Raw genomic sequence first — 24,929 nt, 5'->3', positions numbered from 1 at the left:
GATTGTTGATTTGAGTCAGAGATTAAGTGGAACACAACAACCCACGCCAGAGGTTCATTGGAAAGGATGAATATGTTAAGAATATCTTTCAACTACATGGAGAGTTGAGCACAGCAGCTTTGGCTCAGCCACTGGAAGTCTTCCATTTTGGTTTTTTGGCAGATATCTGCCTAGGAATCCTCTGAGCTCTGTCTGTGGTGGTATATGTGGGATATACCCAGGGCTCAGTTTTATTTCTGTGTCCTTAAGTAAGAATTTGTGTCAATTTAGAGCTTCTTGATTTGAAGGCCATGGCAACTCAGAGTAGACAGAAATCATTCCATGGGATGCAGGTGTTGTCTGGAGTGGTATTTAAAAGACTATACATCTCCGGCCTGTTTACCAAGCCCTCACTAAGGAATCAAATCACCTCTTCTTGGTAAACATTCAAACACTCTTTATTTGCTTGGCTAGTTCTGTCTTTTTCCTTTTCTGCCGCTCATGATGTCTCCTTCCATCCAGGAATAGTTCCAGCAGTCTACTTAGGATATTTTTATTGGACAGCTATGCTGCAAATGTATCCTCTCCTCTGGTCCTCCTTAAATTAAGGTAATTTCTTTCTCTCTTCGTGTTCTTCCACTTTATCATTGCAAACAACAGCACATTCATATGGCTCCCTGATGCCCTTTAGTTTCATAAACAAGCAATGGGTATAACAAACATGTATTTAGCATTCCATCAACAAGCTTCTCTCGGAGGATCCATAGGACTTTAGAACTCCATTCTGAAAGGGGAAATACACATTGACAGGAAAGACAGAGAACTAAGAATTACCTAGGTGAAAATAAATTGAAAATAAAATTCAGTTTTATTAGGTATGATCTCCAGAGAGAAACTTACAGGCTACTAAAGAAAATAACTCCATCACTCCAGTTGCTTCACCAAGATCACAGAAACCAGATTCTATTTGAGATATGCATGGGGCGCCTGGGTGGCTGTCAGTTAAGTGTCTGCCTTTGGCTCAGGTCATGATCCTAGAGTTCTGGGATGGAGGTCCCCATTGGACTCCCTGCACAGTGGGGAGCCTGCTTCTCTTTCTCCCTCTGCCTGCCAGCCACCTCCCTCTGATTGTGCTCTCTCTCTCAAATAAATAAAATCTTAAAAAAAAAAAATTGCAAAGACCTTCTCCTGAGGTTGACAGAGTGGTCTATTATTATTCTTAACAATATTGTCCTTTCTAAGTATTTCTAATTCAAATCATTTAATACCATCTGAGTAATCATTTAAGTTTCAGGTGCAATATTAACTTTGGAGTTTCCTAACATTTTCTGGTACAGTATCAAATAATACTATTCAAAATAAGTCTGTAACATAGCCTTATTACACTGTATTTTACAATGAGGAGCCTGAGGTGCACAGAGTGAGTCAACTTGTCTGGATCAGGTGATGAGTGACACAATGGCCCTGAATCCAGTGGTTTCAAATCCTGCCCCCAAAACTTCCTATCTCAATCACCTGGGGAGTTTCGGGGGGGGGGGGGGATCAGTGCCCAGGCCCCAATCCAGACAAATTATATAAGAATATCTGAGGGTAGTCCAGGAATCAGTATTTTCTAAAAATTTCCTAGGAGATTCTGATGTGTAGCAATGATGCCCACAGCACTAATCTGAATGGCTTTCTTTTTCATAGCTATTATTGGAGTATAGCTTATTTACTCAGTGTCTCGCAGCATAGGCAGGCCGACTAAAAGCAAAATAGCTGGGATGCCATTTGCTATCTCCCATGGCCCTCAGCAAGTGTTCTGGGTATGCCTTTACCCAAACTCCATGAAAACATGGGGATATTTAATACTAATAACTGAAAGAATGCTTGGAATAGCAGGGACAATATACAAAACAAGCAAAGAGAAGGCCCTCCTAGTGGACTCTATTGAGTATTCCAGTTTAATCATTCCCGTCACCATGCATACCACTCCCTTTGCTCATTGAACCAATCATTATCGATAGTGTGGCATATACTCGAGAGGGAGAGGAAGTGACTAGAAAATGCCGTCTCCTACACCAATTGCTCCGTACACCAATTGCTTTTCTTTCTTTAGGTCAGTTACCAGTGAATGTGAACTTACTTTCCAAATGGCTCTGAGCTTTACTTAATGGTGATTCTAAATGCTCTTACCATTCCAGTGAAACAGGGAGAGTATTTTGTGACTATGAACTCCACACACTTAGTCTGCATCACACCTCTTTTGAATCAACCTTCTTTCTCCTGAGACTGCAGAGGCCTGCCTTCCAAAAGTAGAAGATGAAATGGTCTGATATTAGCCTGTTTAGCATGACCCTGGATTAGAAAACAAGGTGTGGGGGGAGAGGGAATTCACGAGACTCCACAATCCCTTCTCTTGCCTACAGTCAACTCTACTCAATAGGTAGAATAGCAATCATAAAGGTGATCTAGTCAGAGAGAAAAAAATGTGAAGATTTCTGGTTTCTAAAATGGAGAGACATTTCTACAATTGGAGAGAATGGTTTCTAAGAATGGCAGATAAAATGGTAGCAGAAGGAAGTCTTCCGATTATGTTTTAGTATCCCTGCCTCAGGTCGTCAGTAGATTGTAACCGGGTGAGGAGAACACCAAGGGCTCCTGCCTTCATCGGGGCTTTCGAAGGAGAACCACGTGTATTTATCCATCTACTCAATCAACAGTATTTACTGAGTGCCCGCTTTCTACTGATAACTGTTTTGAGTGACAGAGATAGAGTAACTTTACTCCGTTTCTATGCAGCACTGGTGATAGAAGAGAGGGCTTCTGTCAACCCTCTTAGAGGGCTGACTTAAATCTGAAAGAAAGATCTATCGACTGAGCTACCCAGAGTCTAAGTTATTCAGAGAGTCTAAACTATTATAGTGGTCTAGATTACTGAAATGATAGAAAAATTTTGATTCCCTCCCCTCAGAGGCAGACAGTGTTTCAAAGCATACCATACCAATTAGTTCTAAGAAAACAAATAAAGCTGTGTTTCTCAACATATTACTAATTTTGAAGCTTTGCTCTATTAGGAAACAAGGGATGTAGTAAGACAACAGAATACCCGGGAAAGGGAAATGCTTGGGATAGAGGATTGCTGTTGGTCATTGTCATCCCTGGTAAGTCTAAGAGGCCTCAGAAAGTTAGGATCAAGAAACGGGTCTCGAGAGATAATGTACTACCACTGTGTATTTGTGCTGATGTATTTTTTTTTTAAACCTTTATGATGAGAACTAGAACTGTGCTCCTAATTATAAAGATCATCTTCGTAGGAGAGAGGAGTCAAGATGGTGGAGAAGTAGCAGACTGAGACTGCATCAGGTAGCAGGAGATCAGCTAGATAGCTTATCTAAACATTGCAAACACCTAAATCCAATGGGAGATCGAAGAGAAGAAAAACAGCAATTCTAGAAACAGAAAATCAACCACTTTCTGAAAGGTAAGACTGGCAAAGAAGTGAATCCAAAGCAACGGGAAGATAGACTGCGAGGGGAGGGGCTGGCTCCTGGCATGAGGCAGAGCAATGGAGCACTAAATCAGGACTTTTAAAAGTCTGTTCTGCTGAAGGACATCGCTCCAGAGGCTAAACCAGGGTGAAGTCCATGCAGGGTCAGCGTGGCCTCACGTCCTGCAGGGTCAAAGAAGGATCGGGGGTATCTGAGTGTCACAGAGCTTATAGGTATTAGAACAGGGAAGCCGATTATAGAGACAGAGACGAGTGAGCTCTCAGCTTGGGGTTACCTTGAACCAGTCACAGGCTCGGTGAGCACGGAGCGCGGCCAGAGGCCAGGGAGATGGGAGTAATTGGGCACTATTCTCTATAAAGAACTTAGGAAACTCAACACCCAAAGAACAAATAATCTAATCAAGAAATGGGCGGAAGACATGAACAGAAATTTCTGCAAAGAAGACATCCAGATGGCCAACAGACACATGAAAAAGTGCTCCACATCACTCGGCATCAGGGAAATACAAATCAAAACCACAATGAGATATCACCTCACACCAGTCAGAATGGCTAAAATTAACAAGTCAGGAAATGACAGATGCTAGCAAAGATGCAGAGAAAGAGGAACCCTCCTACACTGTTGGTGGGAATGCAAGCTGGCACAACCATTCTGGAAAACAGCATGGAGGTTCCTCAAAATGTTGAAAATAGAACTACCCTATGACCCAGCAATTGCACTACTGGGTATTTACCCTAAAGATACAAACGTAGTGATCCGAAGTGGCATGTGCACCTGAATGTTTATAGCAGCAATGTCCACAATAGCCAAACTATGGAAAGAACTCGATGTCCATCAACAGATGAATGGATAAAGAAGATGTTGTATATATACACAATGGAATACTATGCAGCCATCAAAAATTGAAATCTTGCCATTTGCAACAACATGGATGGAACTAGAGGGTATCATGCTTAGCAAAATAAGTCAATCGGAGAAAGACAACTGTCATATGATCTCCCTGATATGAGGAAGTGGAGATGCAACATGGGGGGTTAAGGGGGTAGGAGAAGAATAAATGAAACAAGATGGGATTGGGAGGGAGACAAACCATAAGTGACTCTGAATCTCACAAAACAAACTGAGGGTTGCTGGGGGGAGGGGGGAAGAAGAAGGGGGGTGGGGTTATTGACATTGGGGAGGGTATGTGCAATGGTGAGAGCTGTGAACCTGCCAATTCACAGACCTGTACCCCTGGGGATAAAATATATACTATATGTTTATTAAAAAATAAAAAAATTTAAAAAAATTATCTTCCTAGGGAAAAGAACAAGATAGGTAAGCTGTTTTGGTCGCTGAAATTAGGTAATGCCCATGTTTGAAGGAATTTATGTGTATTTATACATATTTGAAGTCATTGAAACAGCTATTGTGAACTGCTATGGATTTCAAAAACCCTTCACAATTATGTGGAATCCTCTTATAAAATATGGAAACCAAATAAGTAGGTCCCTTCCTAAGTATCATGAATAGCATCTCAGTTTTCATCCTTCCTTTGATATTCATTTAGTGCTTGACATTGTCTTCTTAGTTTTTACTCTCGCTAGACTCTTCATTTTGTCTGCAGTGTCTCTAATACACCAGCAACAATCCTGTGATCAAGGGGCAATATAGGGGCTCATCTAAAGATCTAAGAACTTTGACAAAATGTAACTGCTTCTCTAAGAAGATTCTGGCATGGCAAGGAGATTTTTAGACTTTCCTTTTGATACTTAGTGTCAGTTACATATCTATAGTATCTGGCATGTTTCCTAAGTATAGATATACACAATGAGATACTCAGTGGCATCCAACCATGGCAACTTAATTTTCCACTTATATTATATATTCAGGAAAGAGCCTGAAGTATGAGGCAATGGGTACATTGAATACAATTCAGTGGTAATGATAATGAAAGTAAGCAATTCTCCTCCAAGGAAAGATCATCTTTTCTTGGTTCATTAATTGGTTAAAGAACTTAGATCAGCATAAAATGCCTTTAGCTGGTAATTAGCATGCAAATAAGCACTGGCCCACAGGCCCAGGATTTAAAAGGAATTTGGCTGGGCTTAAAAGGAGTGTTGGAGGCAAGCATATTTTAATAAAAATTAAAAATAATTCCCAAAGCATTGGTAATATTTGCTTTATGATGTTTTCCTTATTAATCCTGTGAGCCCCACCTTGACTGTTTACTATTAAGATTCACCATTGAGGTCACTGGAATGAATTCTTTAAGAAGTAAGGAAGAGGGGCGCCTGGGTGGCTCAGTGGGTTAAGCCGCTGCCTTCGGCTCGCGGGTCATGATCTCGGGGTCCTGGGATCGAGTCCCGCATCGGGCTCTCTGCTCATCAGGGAGCCTGCTTCCTCCTCTCTCTCTCTGCCTGCCTCTCTGCCTACTTGTGATCTCTCTCTGTCAAATAAATAAATAAAATCTTTAAAAAAAAAAAAAAAAAAGAAGTAAGGAAGAGTACAATGTTGCTTCTGAAGAAGACCTGTGGGTTTTCCTTTAAGACATTTATGAAACATTTGGGGCGCCTGGGTGGCTCAGTGGGTTAAGGCCTCTGCTTTTGGCTCGGGTCATGGTCCCAGGGTCCTGGGATCGAGCCCCGCATCGGGCTCTCTGTTCAGTGGGAGGCCTGCTTCCTTCTCTCTCTCTCTGCCTGCCTTTCTGCCTGCTTGTGATCTCTCTGTCAGATAAATAAATAAAATCTTAAAAAAAAAAAGACATTTATGAAACATTTATATCTGGTACACAGCACCTGGGCTTTATACAAGAGTATATTTTACAAGGCTACAAAATTGCTGCAGGGATTAATAAATTTGGAACACCAATATCAACTCCACATCTCAAAACTAGCAATCACCTTTGCATTTTTCAGGATAAACTAGAGTATGACACTGTCATAGATTAATCCTGGAATTTCTAACTTAGCACAAGCAGAGTTGACTTCTCACTCAGACTCTTACAGTAAGTTTCTGCCTTTAGTGCTCATGGTTCTCAGCCATGCCACTTCAAAGAACAAAGAGGTAGACCAGATGAAGTGTGGTGGGCAGCAAGCAAAGTTTATTGAACAGTTGAGTACAAAGCTCCCAAGAGGGTTGTCCTTGGAGTTTCTAAGTTGAGGGAGTTTTATGAGCTCTTTTGCAAAACTACCTTAAGCAATCCAGGTGAGCTGTGCCAGTCAGGGCTTTGGCTACCTTATCTGTCTACCTGTTAGGTTAATGTCAATGTGCTGAAGATCTTTTTGCTGACATCTAGGGGCTTAGGTCTTAACTGCCACTTACCTATGATAGTGACAAATGCTTTGTGGTTAATTGTCTTATTTTATGATGTTTTTCAAAAGTCATTTCTGCAAAGGCTGTAAAACAATCTTAGCACGGTCCTGCCTAAGCTGCAAAGCAGGATGTTTGTGCTGTTTTATCTTAGCTGTCTTGACTCCATGGTTTCTTGTTGGGGACCCTGGTCCTGACTACCTAATTGTCCAGCTAACTCCTAACAAGACTACCTTTCCTATGCAGATGAGTAGGACGCACTCCTCCACGTCTTTCCCCCTAGACCAAGAATTTGGGAGGCTCTGGCAATTTATAGCTGCACAATCTGGAACACATGTCACTCACCCTTGAATGCTTCACCCTAGAAATGAGACTTGTTACTTCTGCTTTGAACCCATTGGCCAGCACTAGTGCTCTGGCCCCACCAAACTAGGAAGGGGTTGAGAAATATAGTAGGGCAGAATACACGATACCATTTCATTTTAAAGTCTCACAGTAAAATATTTCACCACAGACTTCATGTTCTATTTCAGGGCAACAAATTTGGGCAAGCTTAGGGTCACCAAAATACTTTTTTTCAGAATAAGAAAATATGGACTTTTTTTTAGAGTGATGTAACAAAAATGACTATGATGGAAGAGAGGTGGTGTATTGACCACTTTTAAATGGCATTTAAGATGTAGTCTCTGTTGAGGGGCACCTGGGTGGCTCAGTTGGTTAAGCATCTGACTTTGGCTCAGGTCATGATTTCAAGGTCCTGGGATGGAGCCCTGAGTGGGGGTTCCTGATCAGTGGGGAGTTTACTTTTCCCTCTGCCTCTGCCTCTGCCCCTGCCCCTGCTCATGTTCTCTCTTTCTTCCCAAATAAATAAATTAAAAAAAAAAAAAAGATATAGTTTCCATTGAATTCTATAAAAGGGCTTCTAGTTTTAAATTTTTAAAGTTGTTTATGCAGATCAGTATTTCTTAATCTTCTTTTTCCCCCCAGTGTCTCTACCAGGGAGCCTTTTCAGATATGTGTTTACTTAAATGACCCCCTCATAAAATATCCTACCATAGATATACTAGTTCTGTTTATGTACCACATGCATAGCTGAACTTTACACATAAGAACACTAAGGGTTTTTTGTCCCCCAAGAACCAATTTTCACACCCTTGAAGGTGATATCAGCCCCCCCCCACCATGAGAATGCATGATCCAAATTTAGCAGAATAGAATTGAAACATGACCTGTATTCTAGGATTTATGTAGCTGATTCCATGTATTTTGCATGATTCTATCATATTTTCTATAATTGTTTCCCATGTGCCATTAGGAGTCATGTGCCCCCACCCTCATTTGCCACATTTCTTTACTAAGACTATGAAGGTGGCATAACTTACTAATTCGGAGCACAGGCTCTGGAATTAAATAGCATACTTTCAAATCCTATTATACTCACCAGGAAGATCTCAGGTCTTTGACAAGTTATTTAGATCCTCTAAAACTCAGGTTTGCTTTTGTCTTTGTTTTTGTTTTCTTTTTAAAATCTATAAATGGATCCTAGTAGAACGTATAATGAATAATGGTGGGGGGGTGGTCAATGTTTTTTCATATTGCCTAAAACGTAGCTTGTGGCAAATGTTTTTTATCATTGTTGTGGTTGGTGTTCTTGTGCTTATGTGGGCCTATTTCATCGCCCCCAAATCACAGAAGTTTTTAGCGGAAAGAAAAGAAGTGGAAGCTTAAATTCTCTGTTATGTGTCTTCATCCTGTGTCACCAGGTCTTAATCCTTATTTTATGACTGGCAGTACTGCCTTTATGGCTTCAGACCCCAGGCTCACCTAGGCTCATCAGTATTAGGTTCTGGACAAGGATCCACAGAAATCTCTTTGGTTCAGAGAAGGCACAGATTTGTGGAAGATTAAATGCTTTCTTTGACATTTTGGCCCAAATGCCCTAAAAGTATTAAAACTGAAGGTCCGGAGTCTTACTCAGATTTGAAGAAACAGCCTCCCAGCAAAAGTAACAGCTGAGAGAGAAAAAAGTTGTGGTTTCTCTAAATCTATGCGTGAGACCCATCTCTGAGGGAGAGTGGAAAGAACACTAACTGGGCTTGAGTAAAAAGTTATGAGTTCAAATCACAGAATCATTTTTGGCTTACTAGTGATATTTGGGCCAGTCATTTAATCCCATTGAGCTTTGGTTTCTTCATCTATAAAATGTGGTTTGTACAGTGTCTGCCTCACTGATGGATCTTGTTGGGCTCAAGTGAATTAGTATTAATGCACTGATGAGAATACTCACTAGAGACCAAGACTGTATGCAAGTATGAAAGATTATTACCTCTACCACCTTTACCCATACTCTGGTCTAATTTTTCTAGTTACTGTGGGAAAGCAGGGATGGTTTTCTGATTTCAAATCCTTTGTCAATTTATCCCATATCAAGACCCCATCTAATAGAAAAGGTAGTACTGTTGAATTTTAATATGAGTACTCAGAGTCCTGATATTAATTATAAATTGTCTGAGATCCCCCCAAAAGCACTAAACCTACCATTTTTTTTTCCTGTAACATCTGCCAAATACATTTAAGACTAGGTGGATATGAATGGCCAGAAATCCAATCTGCATTCTGTTTTCCTTTACTTTGAGCTAATGGAATGAAAATCTGTTAAAAAGAACTTATCTCCATACCTTGGCCTGCTTCTAGTTGTCTCTGTAAATAAGGTTATAGGAAGGGATATAAATTGGAGACTTTTGATGTTTTTGGCATGAAGTATTAACATGACTCCTTTGGTTAGATGCTAAAGATCATAAAATGCCAGGTGTTCACATACACACAAGGTGGAATCAAACATTAGGAGAAGGGAAAAATGAAGGGGGAGAAATCAGAGTGGGAGACAAACCATAAGAGACTGTGGACTCCAGGAAACAAACTGAGGGATTTAGAGGAGAGGGGAGGGAGGTTGGAGGTTGGGTGAGCCTGGTGCTGGGTATTAAGGTGGGCACGTATTGCATGGAGCACTGGGTGTCATACACAAACAATGAATCTTGGAATACTACCTCAGAAACTAATGACATACTATATGGTGACTAGCCTAACATAATTAAAAAAAAAAATAAAAATGAAGAAATCTCTCAGAATAAAGGGCAAAAATGGCACGTGCAGATCAGCTCACCTGGAAAGTTTCCTTCTGCCCTCTTGTACCTCCTCCTTTAACTCAACATGTATGTGAATGGCAAGAGAGTGGTCACAGAGGCTTTAGAAGTTAATTGTAATTTGGAATCTTGGGAAAACTCTTAGGATTGAATACAGAAGGAATATCGGTCACTCCCATGAAGTGTGGCATCTCATAAGGAAAATGACAAGCTCCTGAGCTTGTGCCAACCAGTCTCTCTAGGATCTAGGGGATGAAGGACTAGGGAGCTGGGATGGAACACGGTTTAGCTGATGAAAGTATAGTAGATTTCCAGTTCTTTGCTGTATGATATATTCCTCCCTGTCTTAGCAGGAAAATTTGAGCTGCTTTCCATGCATATTTGAACAAATGAATGCAGCTCAGCATAACATTAGTGTTTTTAAAATATACAATGTCGAGTTTTACAAATAATATACTTCTTTTTATATCCATGACCTATAAGTTGACCTTGGTACCTTGCTCTTCCTCTACCATCTCTTCCTCCTGCTAGTCTCCTGCCTTTTCCATGTCAGCCTGTGTATCAGCGCAGATGCCTAGGGCATGGGAATTGTAATTCCATATACTGTTCATTTCATATAGATAGAAATCTGTGAAAGAGCCAGGGCAGCACTGTTCAGAGTGGCAGAAAATTGGGGCACTGGACATTAAGCACAGATACATTTAATTATTTACACAGAATTAATAAGGTACTGGGTTGTTTTTAAAAGCTGTGATCAAGCGACTGTTACAGATGCTATTTACAAAATTGTACTTCACTAGGAGACAAACCAAGTTTAGTAAAATGATTAAATAGAAATTTAATTAAGGAAAATGCATAATCATATTCTTATTAATATGTTAACTCTATAAAGATTATTTGCGTATTGTGGGCATTGAGCAAGATAACTAAAGCACGTTAATTAGATTTCAAGTGAATTGCCACCATGTTCATTCATATTTTATAAGAATAGTAATTAAAATCCAACATGTTATAGCTATAGTCTGGTATTTTATTATATCCCATTCTAACATTTCCTTATAAGTAATTTTAAAACATCAGCTTAATGGATTAGTAAAAGTGCAATAGTGTAACTGGGCATTTATTGTTAATAGAATTCAGATTATGAAGTGAATTTTTATTATTCTTAAAGTCATTCACAGCACACTTTTAATGATAAAATACTTACATTCCATTAGGGGTTCTTTTGTGGCCACTTTGTGCTGCAAATGACTTTCTCTATGCGTATTTAAATAAATATTCATTTTACATCCATTTCTCTAACCTTCTTTTATTTATATAACAAAACATGATTATCCTGTCTTTAGATTTGAGTATCCAGTTCGGTAGGTATGTAATATGTCACAAGTTTTGTGGACTGGAATTTTATTTGGTCAGACCACCATATCAGTTTGCCAAATATTTCCCATATTTGAAGAAAGGTAAGGGTGTAAGCGGTGATTCTGCTTCTGCCTGAAAGAAAATTATAAGAAGGATGATGAGATAAATATGAAAATGGGTGAAGTCAGGTTAGGTCTTTTTTTTTTTTTGGTGAGTAAACTACCCTCTTGATCATCTGCCTTTTAGAACACAAAAATTTCATTGCTCTGTTAACTCAGGATCTTCACAGGGCCCCTGTAGTTGATAATGCCAGTGTGTGTTCACTGAAAAGTGTTGCAGAGAAACTAGTGAGAAGTCATATGAATGGGTTCTTCATCGGATCAATTTGAAATGGCAGCTACCCTGCTGAGAATCATCTGCGAAGAGTTCCCATGCCGATGTTTGAGAGAACTCCCTCTTCTTTTCTTTCAGTGCTTGAGATCAATGAGGAGATACGGCCCAAGGGAAGGATCTTAAACCTGTTTCCAATAAGGTTGTGGGGAATGTGTTAATATTTCAACTTTTTAGGTAAGGAAACAGAAGTGTAGGTATGGAAGATGCATTACCAAAACTTTCCAGGTATTCCCAGTGGGGGCCTTTCATTGTATTACACTTATAACTGATATCAACTACTCTACACTACTGTTCTTTTTTTTTTTTTTTTTTAAGATTTCATTTATTTATTTGATGGACAGAGATCACAAGTAGGCAGAGAGGCAGGCAGAGAGAGAAGAGGAAGCAGGCTCCCTGCTGAGCAGAGAGCCAGCGACAGGGCTTGATCCCAGGAGTGGGATCATGACCTGAGCCTAAGGCAGAGGCTCAATCCACTGAGCCACCCAGGCGCCCTACCCCTCTCCACCGTTGTTCTTTTTTTTTTTTTAAAGTAGGTTTTTTTTTTTTAAGATTTTATTTATTTATTTGACAGAGAGAGATCACAAGTAGGCAGAGAGGCAGGCAGAGAGAGAGAGAGAGGAGGAAGCAGACTCCCTGCCGAGCAGATGCGGGACTCGATCCCAGGACCCTGAGATCATGACCTGAGCCGAAGGCAGCGGCTTAACCCACTGAGCCACCCAGCTGCCCTCCACCGTTGTTCTTAACACAGATTTCAATCACATATTTGTACTTATTTCAACACTACCTTCTGTAGTGTTTAGGCTCTCTGTATTACTTTACCCAAGTATAGCTGCAACCTTGTGGTGGACACTTGGACTTCTGCCCATATCGTCCTCAGGAATGAAGGACTTAAACTTGCAGTTGCTAGTGCTTCAGATTTTAGGCTCCTCCAGGTACTGCATTAGGTGGAGATCGCCTCACACAAACTCATATCCAATTCCTGCTAACAATAACTAATCTAAAGTTGAAGGGCCAGCCATCTAACCCCAAAGTGGAAAAGGTTTGAAGAGTAACCCTTCCTTACAACTCTCTGCGGGGTCATCTGTAACTTCTGCTGAGGCCACATTACAGTTCAACATCTCATTTTGCCCAGTCCTGCCTTTTTCCCCTTTTCTCTTCTATAGGTTAGATCCCCAGAACCCTCGCTGATAAATATCCTGCATGTTAAACTCCATCTCAGGGACTGAGAGATAATTGGATTCAGATCTTGAATACATTAACTAGAAATCAGGAATATGAATTTAAGTGATTGTATTTTTTAAAAAAAGCATTTCCCTTTGCAATATTCAGTGTTCAATAATTAGATAAAAAGTCCTAGAGGAAAGTATGTTTTGCCTTTGTAGCTTCAGTCATTGGATGACTCTTGGGAGCAAAGACTTCAAGTTTGCTATAGGGAAAGGAGTTTGAGCAAGTGAGGAAATTTCACTTGTAAGTTTTATCAGTGTAGAACACTTAAGCTCATTACCCTTTATACTTAATGAAGTCACTCACTGAACTTCTTAAGTGCCCCTTGGCTGAACACATCCCAGGACAACCAGCATGGAGCCAAGAGGAAAACAAAATTCTTTCAGATTCATAACACTTTGGAGATACTTCATGGACTCTTTCCAAATATTAGAAAAAACAACTTTAAATAGATTGCTAACGAGTTTTATTTTAGCATCCAGGTACTTTCTAGACAGTTCTGTGACTATGTGCTTTCTGTGAGCTCAACTCTCACCAGTGAATTTCCATAGCTTCATTCAATACAATATTTATGTTTTCCAAACTGTAACTGTAAAAGTTTCTTATTTTCTGTGTTTTCAGTCTGAGATTCGGAACATTTCTGTGTTTTGCTTTTCTTGGTCCTATCTTCCCGGTGCGATTAAAATCATAGCATTCTCTGATCCCCTGCCCCGCAACCCCAGCCCCATAATGTTTACGGAGATTAGAAATTGAAGATTTAGCTAAGTTGTATGTAAATAAGAAATCTCTTTAATAACCCACACAATAGAGAAAATCACCATCCTGTCTGTCCATGGAGAAGTCTGTGTCTATGATATGAACTTATTTGTTTAAACACATATTTTATTTAAATAATAGGATGTGATATATATTTCAAAATCTAAATGATCAAAGATGGCATTTGAAATAACAAAGGCTATGCTATGCAACCCAGCAAGTTTCCCTTCCCTCCATCCTCTCCTACTTTCTGCTTTTTACTTTCTTCTTTTGTAGTGTTTAGGCTCTCTGTATTACTTTACCCAATTCCTTAAGTCACACTGATAGATTCTAGTAGTGCAAGGGTTTGCACATTCACTTATTCAGCAAATGTTTACTGAACCTCTGTTATGTACTAAGACATGTGTTAGAAATTTGGGATACATTTTTTATGCATGCAGGCTTTTCCCTTTCCCAAAGAAACTTAATGTAGAGGGGAAAAATAACTTCCCTTATTCTTCTAGGCTCTATGACTTACCTTAAGAATTAAAATGATATAAACAGATTAACAGGAAAAAAAATAAAAGTTTTCTTTAATATTTTTTGTATGTACCTGAGAGTCTTCAAAAAGAAAATGAAGATCCAAAGAAGCTGTAAAGCTCCAAAGCTTATACAGTTGACAATGAAAGGGGTAGGAGTGCTGACCCCTGCATAGTGAAAAATCTCTGTATGGCTTTTGATTCCCCCAAAACTTAACTGCTAATATACTACTTTTGCCTGGAAGCCTTACTTATGACATAAAAGTCAATTAACACTTTTTTTTATGTTACATAAAAAAACACTTTTTTAATGTGTTAACACTTTTTATTATTAACACTTTTTTATGTTACATAAAAAACACTTTTTTATGTTACATTTTTTTATGTTACATGTATCATATGTAGCACTCTTACAGTAAAGTAAGCTAGAGAAAAGAAAATGTTATTAAAAGAAAATCATAAGGAAAAGAAAATATATTTATGGCATTATATTTATCTATTATATTTATTATATATTATATTATATATCTATTTATTATATTTATCTATTTAAAACATTGTGCTTTAGTGGACCCAGTGCAGTTCAAACCCATGTTGTTCAAGGGTCAGCTGTACTTGGCCTAGGAGCAGTAAATCACAGAACAGTGATGAGGAAATACATGGGGGAAACTAATAGAAGACAAGGGCCTTTTTACTGGATTTGTTTGTATAGATCCACATCTGTATTGACTCCCAGTCAGGTGATATGTTCTTCTCAGTACAAGGAAGTCACTTGTGTCATGGGAAATGTTATGCCTGCTTTTAAGTAGAAAGGGGAAGGTCAGAAAGACTTTCCTGCTTCTGCTCTTTCTCAGGTGCCTTCAGCTCAAAACAATCAATATTCCATAGCAGGATGTTTTGGGTTGGCACATTCTGAATCCCTTCAGTAACATAAAGTGACTCCTGATTTCAAAAAGTTCACTCTGGAGTAGGAGACTTGGGCCATGTAACAGTCATACATCAAATGTGTTATATGTATTACTTGCCACACAATGATGAGACTGAGAACCTCCCAATTCTACCTTCACAATTCAGGAAGCTATCAACAAGACAAAGAGAAATCCAGGCAAGAAAATAGCTTGTGCAAGGGGTACCTGAGTGGCTCAGTGGGTTAAAGCCTCTGCTTTTGGCTCAGGTCATGATCCCAGGGTCCTGGGATAGAGCTCCACATTGGTTCCCTGCTCAGCAGGGAGCCAGCTTCCCCCACTCTCTCTGCCTGCCTCTCTGCCTACTTGTGATCGCTGTCTGTCAAATAAATAAATAAAATCTTTAAAAGGAAAATAGCTTGTGCAAATACATGGAGCTTAACAGTGAAACCTACAATAGCATAATTAGGGGGCATTCAGATGTATATCTGCATGGGGAAGACATGGGAAAAGAGGCCGACACATTAGCAAAGGGTTAGATCATCATCTTGCATTTCTTACTGAGAAGACTGGTGATGGAAATGGTGTTAGAGAAAGCAAACTGACCACCAAAATTTGGGGTCTCCTTTTATAATACAGAATTACTGCTAAATATGGCTTCTCAGCCAGGAACTACATTTTCCAGTCTCTGACACATCTAGATTGTGACTAATGTTCCCTGATTCAATATAAGCAGCAGGGTTATGTGTCTGTCCCAGGAATCATGTCCCTGCCCTAACCAAGAACACCTATGTTAGACAGATACACAATTGAGAAATTAACTTTTATTCTGTTATGTCACAGACATTGTGAGTTTTCTTTGTCACTGCAACTAGCTCTAACCTAATAAATTCATGGGGCCATTAGAAGTATGAAATGATCAAATATATCCTTTTGGAAGAGGAAGATGTATTGATGTAAGCAGGATAATCATGGTATCAGGAAGGTGTAATAAACTACTAGAAGGTTAGGATTAGTCTCAGGAATTTTACAGCAAAAAGAGAGAGTTTAGCTCTGGGCAACATTTGGATAGTCCATCCTATAGAAATTTCTCCTAGCTTAGTTAGGGATAGTTCCGATAACTTCCAGGGTTTGAAATATGAATGGAAAATTTTTTAAAAAATACAAACATATCCAGTTAGTAATGTTCTGGAGCACTACATCAAAGTATTTAAGATGAAAGATTCTATTTTTATTGGGAGATCAACATCTCATTGTAAAAACGAGTACCTTTGGTTTAACTCTTATTTATAGAAAGAGGTTCTTTTTTCATATGGATGCTAGCTACCTCATAAAGACAGGAATGCCATGATATATTCCAGGCAAGAGTGTCTAGAGACTTATAAATGCATGGAGAGTGGAGCTTGAAGAGAGAAATCCCCTCTGCCAGGGTATAGAATGCCTGATAATGAATCCTCGTGGAGGCGACATTACAAATTGGAGTCTAAAAGGAGAGAAGTCAGGGAAATGAGAGCTGTTATAGAATGAATGATTGTGGTAATTAAGATTATGGGTAAAGAAGGGTTTAGTTATTGCAATGCAGATAAATCAGGGGCATGTTTCAAGCAATGCAACAGTTTGCCTCTTGGAATTTTTCAAGTTCTTGTTTTTTTTGGTTCCAACAAAACCTAATGATCCAGACAGGAAGTGTCTTATTCCTGTAAGACATATAGAAAAAAGATAATTGCTAAAATATAAAAAGAGGCTTATACACACACCTACCTGCCTTGAACCAGTTTTGGATTCAAACAACAAAAAAGACATCAATCATATTTCTCAATCAGTATTTAGCATATCATTAACAACCTTGACAGGAATAAATGACACGTTTGTAGGTGATGCTAATGAAGATGACATTTTAAATTCAGATTGACAAAACTCAAAGCTTCTATTTGTAAAATAATCCCCAGATATGACACTGAATCTCTGAGGGGATGTTTGAATCGTGAAACTAGAACATTGTTCTGCTAAAGGTTTCATGTATAAATTGATTATAATCTATTTTTTCAAGCCACACTTTAATGAAGTTCTTTGATTATTTTTTGGATTTCATGTTAGTTGTTTGTTTTTCCTTTTGGAGGGGAAAGAGAATTTTCTCTTGTTACTCTGCTGTGAGGAAGCCGGTGACAGAAAATATAGTGTCGCATTCATGGAATTGTTTCAGATTTTAGGTTTTCAAATTCTTTTATATGATTACAGACAAATTTGTATTCATACTAAAAAATATATTTTTCTGATTATAAAGTTATGTGCTCAGTCCATAAAACTTAAATTATGGAAAATTAAAAGGACATTAAAATATGTTAAAAGGCAGTTATGTATTTCTTCTTTTTTTCTCTATACACATATAAATATGGTGTACTTTATCTTGCACTATTTTATTTGGTCCTCTGTCAAAAAAATTTTTTTGACAACGTGATTTTAATAGCTGTGCAATGATTTATCACATAGATGTCTCGTATATTTTTTTAATGATTTTTTTCATTTTTTCTGAATGTATGGTATGTTTCCAAAGTTTTGGTCTTCTACAACAAATATACACACACACAAAGAAAATTCCTGCTTGGATAAATCCCCTGACAATATATCTGTATCAGTACATGTTATACATGTTATTTTCTTCCATAGTTTCCTAGAAATGAAATTTCTACGTCAAGGTACACAAGTCATGTCAAAGGCTCTGGATATATATTGCTGTATTACCCTTCAGGTCACCTGTGACGATTTATACCACCATCAGTATCATTGTTACTTTGATCTAGCCAGCCTTGATTCTCCTTACTGTTTCTAACCTGTGTCAGTTTGATAGGTAAAAATGGAATTTTATTGTGATTATCATATTATTTAAATGTTTCTGTCTATAATAGGGAATAAACTTTATTATTTGTTAATTAGCCATTTGTATTCTTCCTTCTTCAAGTTGACTTTCTTTTTTTTTTTTTTTTTTAATTTTTTTATTTTTTTTTTAAATTTTTTATAAACATATATTTTTATCCCCAGGGGTACAGGTCTGTGAATCACCAGGTTTACACACTTCACAGCACTCACCAAATCACATACCCTCCCCAATGTCCATAATCCCAACCCCTTCTCCCAAACCCCCTCCCCCCGGCAACCCTCAGTTTGTTTTGTGAGATTAAGAGTCACTTATGGTTTGTCTCCCTCCCAATCCCATCTTGTTTCATTTATTCTTCTTCTACCCACTTAAGCCTCCATGTTGTATCACCACTTCCTCATATCAGGGAGATCATATGATAGTTGTCTTTCTCTGCTTGACTTATTTCGCTAAGCATGATACGCTCTAGTTCCATCCATGTTGTTGCAAATGGCAAGATTTCATTTCTTTTGATGGCTGCATAGTATTCCATTGTGTATATATACCACATCTTCTTGATCCATTCATCTGTTGATGGACATCTAGGTTCTTTCCATAGTTTGGCTATTGTGGACATTGCTGCTATAAACATTCGGGTGCACGTGCCCCTTTGGATCACTACATTTGTATCTTTAGGGTAAATACCCAATAGTGCAATTGCTGGGTCATAGGGCAGTTCTATTTTCAACATTTTGAGGAACCTCCATGCTGTTTTACAGAGTGGCTGCACCAGCTTGCATTCCCACCAACAGTGTAGGAGGGTTCCCCTTTCTCCGCATCCTCGCCAGCATCTGTCATTTCCTGACTTGTTGATTTTAGCCATTCTGAGTGGTGTGAGGTGATATCTCATTGTGGTTTTGATTTGTATTTCCCTGATGCCGAGTGATATGGAGCACTTTTTCATGTGTCTGTTCGCCATCTGGATGTCTTCTTTGCAGAAATGTCTGTTCATGTCCTCTGCCCATTTCTTGATTGGATTATTTGTTCTTTGGGTGTTGAGTTTGCTAAGTTCTTTATAGATTCTGGACACTAGTCCTTTATCTGATATGTCGTTTGCAAATATCTTCTCCCATTCTGTCAGTTGTCTTTTGATTTTGTTAACTGTTTCCTTTGCTGTGCAAAAGCTTTTGATCTTGATGAAATCCCAGTAGTTCATTTTTTCCCTTGCTTCCCTTGCCTTTTGCGTTGTTCCTAGGAAGATGTTGCTGCGGCAGAGGTCGAAGAGGTTGCTGCCCGTGTTCTCCTCAAGGATTTTGATGGATTCCTTTCGTACATTGAGGTCCTTCATCCATTTTGAGTCTATTTTTGTGTGTGGTGTAAGGAAATGGTCCAATTTCATTTTTCTGCATGTGGCTGTCCAATTTTCCCAGCACCATTTATTGAAAAGGCTGTCTTTTTTCCATTGGACATTCTTTCCTGCTTTGTCGAAGATTAGTTGACCATAGATTTGAGGGTCTATTTCTGGGCTCTCTATTCTGTTCCATTGATCTATGTGTCTGTTTTTGTGCCAGTACCATGCTGTCTTGATGATGACAGCTTTGTAATAGAGCTTGAAGTCCGGAATTGTGATGCCACCAACGTTGGCTTTCTTTTTCAATATCCCTTTGGCTATTCGAGGTCTTTTCTGGTTCCATATAAATTTTAGCATTATTTGTTCCATTTCTTTGAAAAAGATGGATGGTACTTTGATAGGAATTGCATTAAATGTGTAGATTGCTTTAGGTAGCATAGACATTTTCACAATATTTATTCTTCCAATCCAGGAGCATGGAACATTTTTCCATTTCTTTGTGTCTTCCTCAATTTCTTTCATGAGTACTTTATAGTTTTCTGAGTATAAATTCTGTGTCTCTTTGGTTAGGTTTATTCCTAGGTATCTTATGGTTTTGGATGCAATTGTAAATGGGATTGACTCCTTAATATCTCTTTCTTCTGTCTTGCTGTTGGTGTAGAGAAATGCAACTGATTTCTGTGCATTGATTTTATATCCTGACACTTTACTGAATTCCTGTATAAGTTCTAGCAGTTTTGGAGTGGAGTCTTTTAGGTTTTCCACATATAGTATCGAGAGATAAGTGACACCATAAGACGAAACAACATTAGAATAATTGGGATTCCAGAAGAAGAAGAAAGTGAGAGGGGAGCAGAAGGTATACTGGAGAGAATTATTGGGGAGAATTTCCCCAATATGGCAAAGGGAACGAGCATCAAAATTCAGGAGGTTCAGAGAATGCCCCTCAAAATCAATAAGAATAGGCCCACACCCCGTCACCTAATAGTAAAATTTACAAGTCTCAATGACAAAGAGAAAATCCTGAAAGCAGCCCGGGAAAAGAAGTCTGTAACATACAATGGTAAAAATATTAGATTGGCAGCTGACTTATCCACAGAGACCTGGCAGGCCAGAAAGAGCTGGCATGATATTTTCAGAGCACTAAACAAGAAAAACATGCAGCCCAGAATACTATATCCAGCTAGGCTATCATTGAAAATAGAAGGAGAGATTAAAAGCTTCCAGGACAAACAACAACTGAAAGAATTTGCAAATACCAAACCAGCTCTACAGGAAATATTGAAAGGGGTCCTCTAAGCAAAGAGAGAGCCTACAAGTGGTAGATCAGAAAGGAACAGAGACCATATACAGTAACAGTCACCTTACAGGCAATACAATGGCACTAAATTCATATCTCTCAATACTTACCCTGAATGTGAATGGGCTAAATGCCCCTGTCAAAAGACACAGGGTATCAGAATGGATAAAAAAACAAAACCCATCTATATGTTGCCTCCAAGAAACACATTTTAAGCCCGAAGACACCTCCAGATTTAAAGTGAGGGGGTGGAAAAGAATTTACCATGCTAATGGACATCAGAAGAAAGCAGGAGTGGCAATCCTTATATCAGATCAATTAGATTTTAAGCCAAAGACTATAATAAGAGATGAGTAAGGACACTATATCATACTCAAAGGGTCTGTCCAACAAGAAGATTTAACAATTTTAAATATCTATGCCCCCAACGTGGGAGCAGCCAACTATATAAACCAATTAATAACAAAATCAAAGAAACACATCAACAACAATACAATAATAGTAGGGGACTTTAACACTCCCCTCACTGAAATGGACAGGTCATCCAAGCAAAAGATCAGCAAGGAAATAAAGGCCTTAAATGACACACTGGACCAGATGGACATCACAGATATATTCAGAATATTTCATCCCAAAGCAACAGAATACACATTCTTCTCTAGTGCACATGGAACATTCTCCAGAATAGATCACATCCTCGGTCCTAAATCAGGACTCAACCTGTATCAAAAGATTGGGATCATTCCCTGCATATTTTCAGACCACAATGCTCTAAAGCTAGAACTCAACCACAAAAGGAAGTTTGGAAAGAACCCAAATACATGGAGACTAAACAGTATCCTTCTAAAGAATGAATGGGTCAACCGGGAAATTAAAGAAGAATTGAAAAAAATCATGGAAACAAATGATAATGAAAATACAATGGTTCAAAATCTGTGGGACACAACAAAGGCAGTCCTGAGAGGAAAATATATAGCGGTACAAGCCTTTCTCAAGAAACAAGAAAGGTCTCAGGTACACAACCTAACCCTACACCTAAAGGAGCTGGAGAAAGAACAAGAAAGAAACCCTAAGCCCAGCAGGAGAAGAGAAATCATAAAGATCAGAGCAGAAATCAATGAAATAGAAACCAAAAAAACAATAGAACAAATCAACGAAACTAGGAGCTGGTTCTTTGAAAGAATTAATAAAATTGATAAACCCCTGGCCCGACTTATCAAAAAGAAAAGAGAAAGGACCCAAATAAATAAAATCATGAATGAAAGAGGAGAGATCACAACTAACACCAAAGAAATACAAACTATTATAAGAACATACTATGAGCAACTCTACGGCAATAAATTTGACAATCTGGAAGAAATGGATGCATTCCTAGAAACATATAAACTACCACAACTGAACCAGGAAGAAATAGAAAGCCTGAACAGACCCATAACCAGTAAGGAGATTGAAACAGTCATTAAAAATCTCCAAACAAACAAAAGCCCAGGGCCAGACGGCTTCCCGGGGGAATTCTACCAAACATTTAAAGAAGAACTAATTCCTATTCTCCTGAAACTGTTCCAAAAAATAGAAATGGAAGGAAAACTTCCAAACTCATTTTATGAGGCCAGCATCACCTTGATTTCAAAACCAGACAAGGATCCCACCAAAAAAGAGAGCTATAGACCAATATCCTTGATGAACACAGATGCGAAAATACTCAACAAAATACTAGCCAATAGGATTCAACAGTACATTAAAAAGATTATTCACCACGACCAAGTGGGATTTATTCCAGGGCTGCAAGGTTGGTTCAACATCCGCAAATCAGTCAATGTGATACAAAACATCAATAAAAGAAAGAACAAGAACCATATGATACTCTCAATAGATGCTGAAAACGCATTTGACAAAGTACAACATCCCTTCCTGATCAAAACTCTTCAAAGTGTAGGGATAGAGGGCACATACCTCAATATCATCAAAGCCATCTATGAAAAACCCACCGCAAATATCATTCTCAATGGAGAAAAACTGAAAGCTTTTCCGCTAAGGTCAGGAACACGGCAGGGATGTCCATTATCACCACTGCTATTCAACATCGTACTAGAGGTCCTAGCCTCAGCAATCAGACAACAAAAGGAAATTAAAGGCATCCAAATCAGCAAAGAAGAAGTCAAATTATCACTCTTCGCAGATGATATCAAGTTGACTTTCTAAACCTTTACATATCATTGTTTCCAAAATACTGATTTATAGTAGTATATTTTTTTTATTACAAGGAGTATTTTTTTAATTTTTTATAAACATATAATGTATTTTTATCCCTAGGGGTACAGGTCTGTGAATTGCCAGGTTTACAGACTTCACAGCATATAGTAGTATATTTTTACATGTGCATATTCTAAGATCTTTTCAATTTTATTGTTTTCTTTCATCCATATATCTGTAAGTAAATATAAATTTTTGTCATTATTCCATAGACAAGTACAAATTTTTGAACTTATAAATTCTTAAAAAATCTTTACCCATGATGTGATCACTTAAAATATTACCTTTGGAGCGCCTGGGTGGCTCAGTGGGTTAAAGCCTCTGCCTATGGCTCAGGTAATGGTCCCAGGGTCCTAGGATCGAGCCCCACTTTGGGCTCTCCGCTCAGTGGGGAGCCTGCTTCTTCCTCACTCTCTGCCTGCTTCTCTGCCTGCTTGTGATCTCTGTCTGTCAAATAAAATCTTTAAAAAAATAAAAATAAAATATTACCTTCATTTTCTTCTAGTTTTTTTTTTCATTTATTTTCATAAATTCTTTTATTCCTGCATTTATTTTGATGTATTTATTTGATCAGCATTTAAGTTGTATGTGTGTGTGTGTTATACTTTCTAACACTTCTGGGGAGAGAGCATATATAAAATAACTTTCTGGTCTACAAACTAATAGCCATTAAATATGCTTTAATAAATTAACATTTCCTTTACTGCCTTCTCAATAAGATACTTGTAATACCCTGAGCATAAGTCCCTTTCTCATACATATAAGTTATGATATATATAAGTATATAAATGTAACTATACAAGCAGATAAATATTTTCTGCTAATCAGAATTTTCAGGCAAACAAGGATTCTGGCCTTTATTGGAATATCTCTACCTCTTCACTCTGTTAATTTGGAATGCTTATTGTATCATTCACATATTGTGTATCATATCATCTATTGCATTCTTACACGTTCTCTGGTCTGTTTCAGAACTACCTGTGTGAGCTCACAGATCTGTTTACCCTATATTACACCAATATATCATTTGTTATACTTTTATAATTTTCCATTTTCAATTGGGGTTTTTAATGAGATTCCAGTCAATATAAGAAGTATTTTGGACATAAATAACATCTTCTTCAGTACTCAATATTTCCATTCAGGGAAATACTTTGTTTCCTCATTTATTTAAATTTTCACAGCTCTTAGAAGGTATTGTAGCGGGGTGCCTGGGTGGCTAAGTGGGTTAAGCCTCTGCCTTCGGCCCCGGTCATGTTCTCAGGGTCCTGGGATCGAGCCCCACATCGGGTTCTCTGCTCAGCAGGGAGCCTGCTTCCCTCTCTCTCTCTGCCTGCCTCCCTGCCTACTTGTGATCTCTCTCTCTCAAATAAATAAAAATTTTAAAAAATCATTTTAAAAAAAGAAAGTATTGTAGCTTTGTGTATATTAACTCTAGCCATTTCCAATTAAAATCGATCATTTCTGTACATTTTATTTATTTACATTGCTTTATTGAAGGAAACATCAATACATTACATGTGCTAACTGGCTTTACTGATATATAGGAAGTCTGTTGCTTTCTTTTATTTCACTGTTTACTGGATTTTGTTATTAATTAAAATATAATGGAATTAATCCTCTACATTCTTTTAAAAAAAAGAAAGGATGTAATGATATCATTGCAATCATCTTGTTTCATTCTTCCACTAGGTTTAACTCCTGTTACTTGCTCTTTCCCCTTCTTCCCTTTTCTTCTCTTTTGACTTTGAATAGACCCTCCAGAAAAATATTAAATAGTAATGGCACTAACAAACTTTATTGTATTATTTAAAAGCTGGATGGAATTCCACTACAGCTGTGTTTTCCAAAGTGTTATCCTTTGAACATTAATCTCTCCAGATGCTTTGTGAGCAAAGAATTCCATGCTTAAAAAAAAGTTTAAAACTTCTCATTAAAAGGTTATGATGTATTTTTGCATATTAGAGAGCTGAGAAATCTCATATTAAAAATTGTGTTTTATCCCATTAATTAATGTTTCATTGAGCAAAATCAGTCATCAATTAATGCAAAACTCTTTGTCCTATTTTCCCAATGGAGCAAGTGCCAAGGTGGAGAGAGTGTCCTGCCCTG

The sequence above is a fragment of the Mustela lutreola genome, chromosome 2 (genome assembly GCF_030435805.1).
Source record: "Mustela lutreola isolate mMusLut2 chromosome 2, mMusLut2.pri, whole genome shotgun sequence".
NCBI classification, from domain to species: Eukaryota; Metazoa; Chordata; class Mammalia; order Carnivora; family Mustelidae; genus Mustela; species Mustela lutreola.
Note: the sequence above shows the minus strand (reverse complement) of the source record.